This window comes from Schistocerca nitens, chromosome 1, assembly GCF_023898315.1.
Source record: "Schistocerca nitens isolate TAMUIC-IGC-003100 chromosome 1, iqSchNite1.1, whole genome shotgun sequence".
NCBI classification, from domain to species: domain Eukaryota; kingdom Metazoa; phylum Arthropoda; class Insecta; order Orthoptera; family Acrididae; genus Schistocerca; species Schistocerca nitens.
In genome coordinates, this window is record NC_064614.1 from 660,062,495 (window position 1) to 660,076,490 (window position 13,996).

The 13,996-nt window shown below is 42.9% G+C and overlaps 1 protein-coding gene across 2 annotated transcripts in view; it reads right to left on the reverse strand.

Annotated features, from left to right (window-relative positions):
• Window positions 1–13,996, reverse strand: part of LOC126259026 (uncharacterized) — a 667,737-nt gene that overhangs the window by 325,483 nt on the left and 328,258 nt on the right. The window lies entirely within an intron of this gene.

Sequence of the window (13,996 nt, forward strand, 5' to 3'; positions counted from 1 at the left end):
ATATTTTTCAAGACGATCCAAACACATAGATTTGTTGGGCATCTGTAAACAAAATCTCATACAAGGCTGCAGTGCGACTAGTTCTAGCATATTTTTCCAGGGTTTGGACACATAAAATAGACATGATAACGGACATCGAACGAACTCAGAGACGCGTTGCTAGGACCGTGAAACATCGGTATAACCCATACGTAAATGACAACAGAAATGCTCGGGAAACTTACAAGGGAGTCCTTGAAATAAAGACAACGTAATTCTCGCGCAAACATTTTGGGTAAATTTAGAAAGCGTATACTGGAAGCTGACTGTGTGACCATTATGCTGCCACCAATGTAGTTCTCGAGTAGTGTAAAAAAAGTCATTTTTCCCTCACTCGGTGTGCGAATGTAATAGGAAAGAACACTGACAATATTGGTACGACGGATCCTGCAACATGCAGGTACAATGGCTTGCTGACTATACGTGTAGATGTAGAATACAGAATGTAATGTAATCAATACCATGAAACATTATGATTCCTAGCATACCGACAGGTATTGATATCTTCATTTACACAATGAGAAGTTCACATTAAAATTGTGACAATAAAAAATATTTATTTCATAAAATTTTGTCAATTCATTTATATTAAATTTTGCTAAACATGTATCTGCGCTTGACCCAGAAAAAGTTGTAAACTCTTTATTCTTCTCCATCGTGTTCAGACTTGGCGGGAAGTGGTGGTGAATGCTGTCAAGTCTTTGTGTGTGGAGTGCAGAAAGCAGACTTATTGCTCGATTTGTTAGTTCCTTGCGTGAGAAGTTTCAGAACACAAATGTTTCAGATTTCAGATACCTTGTCATAGAGAAGATTGATAGAGAATTTTCTGCAACCAGTCCACAAGGGATCCAGCTAGAGGATGTGAACATTACAATACTTGCCTATGCAGATGATGTAGCACTGACAAGTAGTTCCAAAAGAGAATTAATCAGAATGATACAAAATTACTACAAAATTGCTGAGAAAACAGGATTACATGTTAATGAAGAAAAGACAAAATACCTGCCCATAAGTAAAAAAAACTAGAAAAGATGCACCTCTGACTGTAGATGGATTCAATTTCAAGACCGTTGACCACTTCAAGTACCTAGGAAGTCTTTTTAGTAGTAACAACAGAACAGATATAGAAATAGATGCCCGTTTATCAACAGCAAGCAAGACACTTTTTAGTTTCATCAAAATTCTAAGAGAAAGATCACTTAGCAGTAGCTTCAAAATCCGCTTATATCAATCGACCATTGTACGTGTGATGTTGTATGGATGTGAAACATTAATATTTAGAAAGAAAGACGAGGAAAAACTATTAATATTCGAAAGAAAAGTACTAAGGAAAATTTTTGGACCTGTATACGACGAAAATAACATGGAATGGAGAATAAGAAGAAATGAAGAATTAAGAGGGCTGTACAAACATCGTAATATCGTCGAAGTGCTCAAGAGGAGAAGGTTGAACTGGCAGAGAATAGACTACCTAGAATGGCATTCAGCAGAACGATAGATGGAACGAGGGGGAGAGGGAGACCCGGAATCAGATGGCGGGGTAACATTCGGGAGGACACAATTAGGGTGAAAACAGAAACTGGAGAAACAGCGCATTGGACAGGCAGAAGTGGAAGAGGCTCATAGAGCAGGCGTATGGTCGGTAAGGCCCTTGCCACATGTAAAGTAAAGTAAGTATATTTTCACATTTCTTTCGTCAATTTTCTACGTACTAGACCAACCTGTTGACATTACCACGCCTCTAAAGAAGACAACGAAGCCAGCATCAAGAGAGTCAGCTAAGTAAAATCTTTATAACCTAGTATGTGAATATGCCCTTCGATTAAACACACTTCAAAACAATGCATATTACGAGATGTAGAAGGTGTGTGAGAAAAGAATGAGACAGACAACAGTGCGAATGATCTGGCAATGTCGTTTTGTTCTACTTGTGAAGACAGGGGTGCATATCCTTTCGGAATGATCAGTAAGGGTTTCAGTTCCGTCCCGTCATCATGTGATTTTCGAGAGCTGCCAAGTCTGTGAATAACGACTCCGCCAGTGTGTAGCTGCCGAAGGGGACAATATTGCTGTTTGGAAAAAAAGCTTTGATACGTAAAAAAGCTAAGTCTCATTACTTTCCTCAAACAACTCGTAGGCCTGAGGCACAACTTAGGCTTGTAACAGCTGTTCATCGCAGCGTGTTCTGCTTAATGGTAGAGCTTGCCATCTCGTTCTCTGGATGTTTTATTTGTTTGCGCTTGCTGTCGCACTAAAGAAAAGTGCGTAGCGTGGTCTGAAACGTAACGCACCAGAGCCCAGTCAGAGACAGAGGTATCGATTGCAGGGCAGAGCGCGCCTGGGCGGTCAGCGGCCTGCCTTCGGCGCCCGCCTGTCGCCTCCACGCACCACTGCCCTGCTGCGTGCAGCGGCAGCCCAGCGTCGCTGCCCGATCGCGGGAGCTCAGCGTACCACTGGCACACGCGGCACAGACGTTAACCAAACCTGACAAGTCAGCCTACTTATTTGACATGCATTTGGCGAAACTTAGCAGTGGCTACAGTCATCCTAACAGTATCAAATTTAATCTTCTGCGGCAACAAGTTTACTGTTATAAGTCACAGTGTGTTTTATTTCCACTACTCGTTTCAGAGGTTTAAATCTCCACCATCAGGTAGATTTATGTCTATTAATACGACTTGTATGTGTTACGTCTACGACTTTGGGATAGCCCTTGGCGCTGTATAGTAGGAAAAGACAGCCGGCCGCAGTGGACGAGCGGTTCTAGGTACTTTAGTCTGGAACCGCGCGACCGCTACGGTCGCAGGTTCGAATCCTGCCTCGGGGATGGATGTGTGTGATGTCTTTAGGTTAGTTAGGTTTAAGTAGTTCTGATGACCTCAGATGTTTAGTCCCGTACTGCTCAGAGACATTTGAACCATTTTTTTGCTCAGAGCCAAGTAGGAAAAGACAAAACAAAACACTACTTCAGTACTTAGCTCAAAGTTCTGTGGCAGGTCTTTAATAGCAAAGATAAACAAAGTAAAAATATCTCCATTGGTAACAGGCTTCTTTTTTGTCGTATTACATCATATAAAACTCACATACACGTTTTAAACACTGAAGTAAAACTTGGCAGTTTGAATCCAATACATGCAAAGGACATGTAACACAGTAAAGTTACCTTCAGTGTCAAAAACGTAATTTTTATGTTTTTTATGCATTTATGTAAGCACGGATGGCGTATTAGAGGCTTCAAGCTTAAAGAATATATAACACAATTATGTTGCCAACAATGGCAAATTTGTATATTAATTTTACGTATTATTACTATGTTACATTGATGATTATGTGTGATGATGTGTGTGTATGTGTTACGTCAACCATTTCTTAGATATAACATGTAACAGAACTCCGTCTTCAGGCCACGAGTGGCCTACCGGGACCATTTAACAGCCGTGTCATCCTCAAGGAGGATGCGGATAGGAGGGGCGTGGGGTCAGCACACCGCTCTCGCGGTCGTTATGATGGTATTCTTGATCGAAGCCGCTACTATTCGATCGAGTAACTCCTCAATTGGCATCACGAGGCTGAGTGCACCCCAAAAAATGGCAACAGCGCATGGTAGCCTGGATGGTCACCCATCCAAGCGCCGACCACGCCCGACATCGCTTAACCACGGTGACCTCACGGGAACCGTTGTATCCACTGCGGCAAGGCCGTTGTTAGCATGTAATAGACGCAAGCTTAATAACTAAAGCTCTGTCAAACCCAAAACTGAGCATTTTTATCCCCCCCCCCCTGCCTTGTTTCCTTTCACCCTTTTTCTCGTAACCCTCGCCCAGACCCTTCCTCCTGCATACACATAATCTGTCTTACATAACAACAAATTAAAATTCTTATGACCACTGTCGGCAACATAATTACTTCCTAATACGCCATGTTTGCTTGCTTAAATACAAAGTACGCGATGTTTAAGCACGACAGATAAGTAATCTGTTATCACTGAAAACATTTAATCTCTATTTATCTTTTCTATCAAAGACTTTTACAGCGGTTTGAAACTTATTAGAAATTAGAGTTTCGCTTTTGCCATTGTTGGCAACATTATTGTTTTGTATGCATTTTGCACGTATTGCGTTCCAGACTCCATCTTTGCGTACTTCAATTTTTACAAACCACAAGTGACACTGTTTGTGACGCAACACAGCATAAAAAGGAAGGGCTAATGATCTTTTTTTATATTTTTCTTCATGTTTGCAGTCAAAAACCTCCATAAAACTTTCAGCAGTGTACTAAAATACTGTTCTGTTTTGTCCTCTGTTACTAGAAAGTGCCACAGATCACCCCAGAGTCGTTCACACAACACATACATGTCGCATTAGTTCACATAAATCCACCTGGTGATGGAGTGGATACACTTCACGCAACAAACAATACTTGTATCCTTTGGGCGACTTAGTTTTTAAAAGCTGGATGTCAAAAAGAAACTATATCATACTGCATTCTGCTATCATTTATCACTTACCATTTCCTTCCTATTGTGTCAACTATATTTCTTACTGTGTTTAGAATGACACAGATTGTAGAAGGTTTCACTGAGTCGTCTTGCGCTTTTAATCTGCGAGCTGCTGTTGGCAGTAGTTTTATTTCAGCATTCTGTGTTCTCATTTTATTACATAATCACACAATTTCCAGTTTCTTACGCGTAAGTGTTCTTTTTACTGAAATTACTGCTGCGTCCGGCACTGATTCGTTATGTGCATTTTCCTCAACGGAAGAAATACTAGCACCCTTCACAACTTTTTCTGGTTTACAATATTCTGTGCTACAACTTCTCTTTTGTGGGTTTTTTACTGATAATTTTCTTTTTCGTAGTATTTTAAATGTATATTACGGTAAATAAGGAAATAATCGGTGAACAACTCCGGCTTTTAGAGGCAGTCCTCGTGTCCTGGAATTTCAACTTCTTTACCGCCGACGATTAACTTGTCCGTTTTTGTAATAAGGTCCTCGATTAAGCTAGAGCCGTACACTAGTCAATTTTGAGTCAGATCTCTGTATTTTGGAGGAACTGTTCTCAGTAATTTTAAAAATTCTTCTCCCTTTTTTGGATATCTGAAATATATTTGCCTTTACTTCTTCCGTAACCAGGTCTGTACGCTGGGACTGTCATGTGGGCTTTCCTTTTTTTTTTAACTTCATTTAAATACGAGTAAACAGCTACTAACACCGCTTTATAACTGCATACTGCATCTCTTCAACGTCTCCCACACAACACCGTAACCAAACCAACAAAATAAACCCACAAAATACACAGTCGTATATAGAAACACGCCAAGCGACTGTTCTGCCCATAGCTCGCGGGCACGCCACCTGCTCTGTAACATCTGCGCTAATGAGAGGGGAGTCAGCACACTTTCACTCCTACTCGCTACGCCATCAGAAAAAACCGTAATGGACGTAGCCTAAAGGCGTTGTTTGCTTTGATTGTCGGTTACGAAGTTTACTTATTACAGTTCAGTTTTAATGAATTCTCTTATTCTTTGTAAGTATTTCGTCTGTCTCTGTCTCTTAGAGAAAAGCTGAAGGATATTGCAGAGTGTAGGTACAGGTATTTATGGAGAGAAATTAAAAAGTTACAGATAGTGTTTCTGGAAGCTGCCGAATGATGTGTTATATAGTCGTACGATGAAGTTTCGTATCTTTCACTTGTTGTCATTTCGGCGATGATTGACCTTGTCTTGGTCTTACTTGCAATGTGGCTATGTCGCAAGGTAATGAATCGTTTAAAGCGTACAAAATCTTTAATCTGTGTTCCACAACCTCGAGAAATCGTGTAAAACCCTTCTTATATCACCAGAAAGCTACTATTAAATAATTATTTTTCAACTAGTTTCGACATGACTGTCATCACCTGTTGAAGTCGGTCAGATGGTGTCGAGATTCGTTGCAGCTTTTGAGTTGCGTAAGAACTTCTTTCATACGGTCTTTTGTAGTGTTACTGCAGGGCAGACGACACGCTGGCACCAATTTCACTTATACATCGAATGAAGGTGTTGTATCTCGGTCCGCTAAAGCGAGTTTTTAAGATTTATTCGTTGTCCACATTGTGTTGCATTTCTTTACGCCATGATGTCGCTATTTGTCCACTGCTTTTTAGATGGTGGAGCTATGCGAAATATACAAGGCGAACGAAAAGCAGCTGGCATTTGTTGAAGTGTCAAAACTCGAGAGGGTTAAGAAGACATCGAGTTACGGTATGCCTGTAAGACATGACCGGTCAGGAAGCGCAGACTCCGGCGACACGTGGGGCTGATGCCTCACGGGTGACATCAGTGTGCGTCAGGTGGCCGGTAGCACAAAGGCTGCCTATGTTTCCCTGGTCGCCGTGCCCTATCTCGCCAGCTGAAATGTCAAGCAGCGCGGTGTCACCCTCGTGTTCACCGAGATTAAAACTATGATGTCATGTAGTGACACATGGCAACGTGAACTTCTGGCCATCCTACAAGCTGTTCGTACATTCGGAAATACAAGACCGGTACCTATAGGTCGTTATTGGTTTACTATAACGTGCAGTGAAACGAAATGAAAAGGACACAAATGGAAGAAAGTAAGTAAACAGTTTATTACTTCAAAAGTAACCGTCATCACTGTTAATACATTTATTCCAATGTTAGACAAGATAGTCAGTGCTTTAACCCTACATTACTACTGGTGAGTCTCCCGGACCCTGACTTGGGTGAGCGATTCGTTTTCGTAAGATTCACAACACTGCACACGAGCAGCGTTCCTTGTAGCTTCCTACCGTACACAGCTGTGCCATTTGCTCGTCAAGTGACGGCGGAAGTCCACTGTCTAGGAGTGCTCGTAGCGTGTTTGGGTCTGCCAGACCGACCATAGCAAGTAGGTAAGTACTTGTTGGGGCTATAGTACTCAGACTAGCAATGATTGTATCGTTTGTCCCAGCACAAATACGTTTGTAGCACACATTCAGATTGCTCAATCAGACTATTTCTTTCAGATGTGTGCAACGATACACTGCGAAATGAAATCGTTAGAGACGAATCAGGTGACGGAGTTGGAGACATAGACGTCGAACTATATATAGAATACGATACGGAAAGCGACGAAAGTGGGGATGACAGATATCAGAACAATAAGAAATATTTTATTGGTAAGGACAAAAGTACTAAAAGAATGAAACACATGCCTACTCCTCGTATCCGAACGAGGTCACACAATAGTGTGTCACATATTCCTGGTGTGAGGGTAATGGCGAAGAATAAAAGGAAAGATGTAGAAATACGGCGGCTGTTTTTCAGGGATGAAATAATGGATGAAGCAGTGATACATACAGGGTGTTTCAAAAGTGACCGGTATATTTGAAACGGCAATAAAAGCTAAACGAGCAGCGATAGAAATACACCGTTTGTTGCAATATGCTTGGGACAACAGTACATTTTCAGGCGGACAAACTTTCGAAATTACAGTAGTTACAATTTTCAACAACAGATGGCGCTGCAAGTGATGTGAAAGATATAGAAGACAACGCAGTCTGTGGGTGCACCATTCTGTACGTCGTCTTTCTGCTGTAAGCGTGTGCTGTTCACAACGTGCAAGTGTGCTGTAGACAACATGGTTTATTCCTTAGAACAGAGGATTTTTCTGGTGTTGGAATTCCACCGCCTAGAATACAGTGTTGTTGCAACAAGACGAAGTTTTCAACGGAGGTTTAATGTAACCAAAGGACCGAAAAGCGATACAATAAAGGATCTGTTTGAAAAATTTCAACGGACTGGGAACGTGACGGATGAACGTGCTGGAAAGGTAGGGCGACCGCGTACGGCAACCACAGAGGGCAACGCGCAGCTAGTGCAGCAGGTGATCCAACAGCGGCCTCGGGTTTCCGTTCGCCGTGTTGCAGCTGCGGTCCAAATGACGCCAACGTCCACGTATCGTCTCATGCGCCAGAGTTTACACCTCTATCCATACAAAATTCAAACGCGGCAACCCCTCAGCGCCGCTACCATTGCTGCACGAGACACATTCGCTAACGATATAGTGCACAGGATTGATGACGGCGATATGCATGTGGGCAGCATTTGGTTTACTGACGAAGCTTATTTTTACCTGGACGGCTTCGTCAATAAACAGAACTGGCGCATATGGGGAACCGAAAAGCCACATGTTGCAGTCCCATCGTCCCTGCATCCTCAAAAAGTACTGGTCTGGGCTGCCATTTCTTCCAAAGGAATCATTGGCCCATTTTTCAGATCCGAAACGATTACTGCATCACGCTATCTGGACATTCTTCGTGAATTTGTGGCGGTACAAACTGCCTTAGACGACACTGCGAACACCTCGTGGTTTATGCAAGATGGTGCCCGGCCACATCGCACGGCCGACGTCTTTAATTTCCTGAATGAATATTTCGATGATCGTGTGATTGCTTTGGGCTATCCGAAACATACAGGAGGCGGCGTGGATTGGCCTCCCTACTCGCCAGACATGAACCCCTGTGACTTCTTTCTGTGGGGACACTTGAAAGACCAGGTGTACCGCCAGAATCCAGAAACAATTGAACAGCTGAAGCAGTACATCTCATCTGCATGTGAAGCCATTCCGCCAGACACGTTGTCAAAGGTTTCGGGTAATTTCATTCAGATACTACGCCATATTATTGCTACGCATGGTGGATATGTGGAAAATATCGTACTATAGAGTTTTCCAGACCGCAGCGCCATCTGTTGTTGAAAATTGTAACTACTGTAATTTCGAAAGTTTGTCTGCCTGAAAATGTGCTGTTGTCCCAAGCATATTGCAACAAACGGTGTATTTCTATCGCTGCTCGTTTAGTTTTTATTGCCGTTTCAAATATACCGGTCATTTTTGAAACACCCTGTACTAACCAATGTATCCAATCCGCTAAGTCGAGATACTCTTCGTAACAGACCTTCATTCATGAGACAGATAAAGGTGAAATTGAAGCATTTCTTGGTCTCTTGTATTTGGGTGGAACCTACAAGGTTGGTAGGGTTAATTTAGAAGAACTCTGAGACAGAGATGGAACAGGATTGGAATTATTCTACTCTACAATGACCCGACAGAGATTCAGGTTTCTGGCACAGTGTATGAGATTTGACGATACGTCAACGAGGTCCGACAGGCGAAAAGAGGATAAAATAGCTCCTATATTAAACATATTTGATTTGTTCACCAAGAACTGCATAGCACACTATTCTCTCAGAGAATATGTCATTGTAGACGATATGCTTGTTAAATTTCGAGGACAATGTAGTTTTCGAGTGTACATTCCTTCCAAACCTGGCAAATATGGAATAAAAGTGTTCAATATAGCCGATGCAAGAACGGCGTACACGTCAAATTTGAAATTTATTTAGGTGAGCGGTCAGATGGTCCGTATAAGTTGAATAATCGCGCAGCTGATATCGTCAAAAGGTTGTGTAATCATATTTCCAAAACGTCAACGAACATAACGATGCATTACTGGTTTACGAGCTATGAACTGGCCCTGTCACTTCTGAAAGGCCATAAATTAACACTTTTTGGAACAGTAAGAATTCGTGAACACAAGAGGTAGTAATGCTTTTACAAATATCTTTGGCTTTCTGAAGACGTGCACATTAGTAAGTTATGCACCAAAGAAAAACAGGTGCCTACCTCTAAGGAGTACTATGCAGCATGACAACAAAATAAATGCAACAACTGGGGAAGAAATGAAGCCGGAGATGATAACTCTGTACAAGGCTACTAAGGGTGCGGTAGATTTAGTAGATCAGATGTGTACCACCTATGATGTAGTAAGAACAACTAGAAGGTTGCCGTTGGCCTTCTTCTTTTGCTTACTGAATGTAGCAGGCATAAATAGCCTCGTCATCTTCAGAGATAAAAACCGGGAGGAGATCCCGAGGAGAGACATTCTAAAATCACTTGGGAAGGCTCTTGTCAGAGGCCAATTACTACACAGGGCTGGCAGTAAGCATATCAACCGACCTCTCAAAAGATCTGTCAACAGACTGGCGGGGGTCGAACAGCAAGACGATGGGAGTGTGAACCAGGGTACGGTGCCTAAGAGAGGACGGTGCTGTGGGTGTGAAGATAGCAAAACGCAATGTATTTGTTACAAATGTTCTAAGTTTGTGTGTCTCAAAAAACACTTAAGTTTAATTTGTAAAGACCGCATGTAGTGGCCTGGTGTGGTAAAACGACATGTGGAAACAGTACGTTAAAAGGACATTGTGAAGACTCTCCGCTTACTTACAACGTTTTCGTACATGTTTTCTACTCATCTGTTCATACCTTTGGTTTTCTTAGCTTTCATTGCTCTACTTTGTGTGCTATGACACACGACAGTTACATTGTGTAACCATTTTTGTCCTGTACGGTATGTAAATGTTAGAATCGCTGTCTAATTTGCTTACGTAGTAATACAGGACAACAATTTCCTCAAACCTAGATCAAAACGTGTTTTTTTTTTCTTTTAACTTCATCTAGGCAACATATGTGAATGTGAAGCCCTTTTGTGCTCCCTATCCTTAACAAATCAGACTGATATGCAGGTCGAGTCTGTGAGACCCCTCGTAGCAACGGTGGTACAAACGAGCACAGTAGCAACGCAGGGTTAATGGAATGTTTTTCGATTGCCTATGGAACCGTGATTGTAGTCAGCAGTGCACCTTTTCGTCCAAGCAGAACCATGATTTTGCGTAGGTCTGCGCCTCTTCGTCCGAGGCAAATCAACGGTTACGAACGTCTTTCTTTAGGGCTCCAAAAATATGGTAATCGCACGGGGAGATTTGGGGACAATATGGAGGAGGTTAAGGGCTTTCCAGCGAACTTCTGCAGCGTACTCGAAACAACCTTGGCAACAGTCCGCGGATGAAATATTGAACATTGGTTCTCCCAACTACGTACTGAGTGTCTTAACAGCTGTGCCAAATATTTCGGCGAGTGACCAGTAGAGGACGTAAAATGTCTTCAGTCGGAAGAGCGGTTTGATGCAGCTCTCCACGCTAGTATATCCCGTGCAAGGCTCTTTATATCCACATTGCTACTGCAGCCTGCTTTCATTTGAACCTGCTTACTGTATTCAAATCTTCATCTTCGTATACAATAATTTTTACACTCCACACTTCCTCAATTCCTTAGGACGTGTCAATCAACAAATACCTTCTTTCGATCACAATAGTGAATGGATGTGTATTGTACCCCGAACCTCACGGGACCTATTTTTGGCCTTCGATTATATATTGCACAGAATAAAACAAGTGCACTAGTATTCCATCGTGAGGTACAAGCAACAACTTATTGCATTTGTAAAATTATTTCGTCTCGTCACAGCATTATCAAATAGCAAAACGCGAAACACTGTCCGACGAACGATGAAAGATGGCGGTCGCTCCAGCAGGGTCACCGAACTGCGTTCAAGGGGCGTCACTATGTTATCTGCGCTGATATGTTTACCAGTGGCGAATTTTTATCAGTGAGAAATAACTTTCACCTATATTGTACTTTTATCACAACAGGGACCGCATTACACGCAAGAAATCCAAAGCTGCCGCGTGGTGCAAAGCTGAGACGAGTGAAGTTTCAGGCGAGGTGCAGAAGGAATGGATGTAGCCTTATATAACAACACCCGACCATGGAGACGAATGGGTGCCCCAGTAACCCACCTTCGGCCTGTTCTACTTAATGAATATTTACCAGCAGTGTTTCAGAAGCCCTTCAGAAATTTACGCCTTATTGTCTATGATATTTGCATAAGAAACAAACATAGAAGATTCTCGATTAGCGCAAAAAAGGACATATAATTTATGCATTGACTCGAATCTATAGATGAAAACTTGACATGTTTATACAGGCATCGTAAAATAGGTTTCTCATTCACAATTAGTCGAAAATCTGAATATACGATTACATGAAGAAGATGGCTGATTATGGATTCATGTGTAAACTACAATGTCTGTATTATATTAGGTGCGACATGGAGAAGAAAGTCCACAACATCGGTTTCACAGATCTTTATGTCTCACGAACGGTGTTCAGGCCCTGTTTCCCAAGTCCTTCCATCCCCAAGACAATTAAGCAGCAGGCCGCGGTGCAGTAAGTTTTACGTAAAAGACTTGCCTCATTTTCTCCCTTTTGGAGCGACTTGTTGGGACGAATTTTTTCAGTGAATAATAAGTTACAACAAAATTAACCTGTCACCTGGTGCTCAACACCTGAATGGATGGCAGTATATTCGAAATCTCGGTGCGGGTTTTTACCCCACGCGGGGCTTTACCCCAACCTACCCAACGCTTTACGAATACGTAGTGCTTCTAATATCAGGCTGCCACCGTTCAGTTCTCGCAACATCACTGCCATAGCCTCGCCCGCAGAGATTAGTGGCGGATGTTGCAGCGTAGGAGACAGATCGCTCCCCCCCCCCCCCCCCCTCACCATCCGCCTAACAGACTGCTGCTGCCCTGCGGTAACTGGCGCTTTTGTTGCGACTGCGGTTCTCCACGTGCACGACAAATGCAGCTCCAAGTCACCGCAGAGGCATTAATGTCGCAACTCATTCAGCGAGTAAATGGAGTACGCACATGTACCTCCATTGAGTCGGCGTTACGCTACGATCACGCGGGTTGCAGCGCGTAACCGCTGCCGATTCCATTCATCTGTCAGACAATGGACCTCCGCCCACGAGCCGCTTATCTCGTCCGAGACGTGCGCTGATGGATGTGCTGCCAGCGCGGCGTCGCGCGCCCGCCAGAATGCAAAGTGGCCGCACCGCGTCACCGATAGAAGCGACCGCAGTGGGAACGAGGCAGCCGATCTGCTCGCGCAGTGCTTGCACGCGCTACTAGCGGGGTGAATCGTTTGCCTCCCGCGCACTGCTGACGAAGTGGATCTTCTGCCTTCCTGTTGAAATTGCAACGCTTATTTCACAATGCGAATAGTTTCCGCTACAGCTTGGACACAACGGCGACGTTACGAACCAACGCCTCCAACGAAGGCAAAGGAAGTTAATCGAATGTTGTAATGACATGCGGCTTTTACTTACTTCCTCAGGGTTTAAAAAAATTCTTACAAAATATGTACGTCTGCCTTGGGCTGCATCTACAAGCATGTTGCCAAGGCTTTGCATTCATCGAAAGTTCCTGTCAGCGATAAAGTACCTGTATTTGCGAACCCGTTGTTGTCGTGGCCTTCAGTCCGAAGACTGTTTTGGTGCATCTCTTCACGCCAGTGCAAAATTTTACCCACGTGCTACAATTTATTAGCCTATATATATATCTTACTTACAAGGGTAGTAACCGCAACTACAGTAGTGGAAATTAGTATAATGGCATGGGTATGTGAAGGAAAAACAACATTGTCGACTGGAATAGCTGTGAATAGCATATACGCAATAGTATGAGACCCAGTATGCAGACAAATGCAGTCAGATGGTATCGCATTTGAGGTCAGTAGTACAGTATATAACGAGACATTTACGATTCGGGTGGTAGTGGATGGAACTCGGATTAAAGACAGTCGGCTCTGTGCCGTGTTAGTGTGTGCGTGTAGATAGAAAACAGACACCATTAGTGACAGTGTGTGTTGTGTACATAAACGACGATTGTGACAGGGCCACACGGAAAACTATTATCACGTGACGAAAAAGTAAAAAATCGGTGCATACAAGAAAATGGGTCTGTATGACAGTCAGATCGCCGAGAGCTTAAACCGTTTGAGTACAGTGATCGATAATTTCGCTATATTGGGCGCACGATGTAGACAGAACGGAGAATATGCTCAAAGTAGAAAATAATCTGAGGCACCGAAACGGTCACTTTCGCGCAAAGCAAAGTCCACTAACGGTTACTCTCCTTAACTTGTTGCCAGTAACTCTCAGGCTTGTGCGACAAATTTTATCAAATGACAGTCACCTTGTATTTAAGAAAAGACTGCAGAATCCTGATTTAAC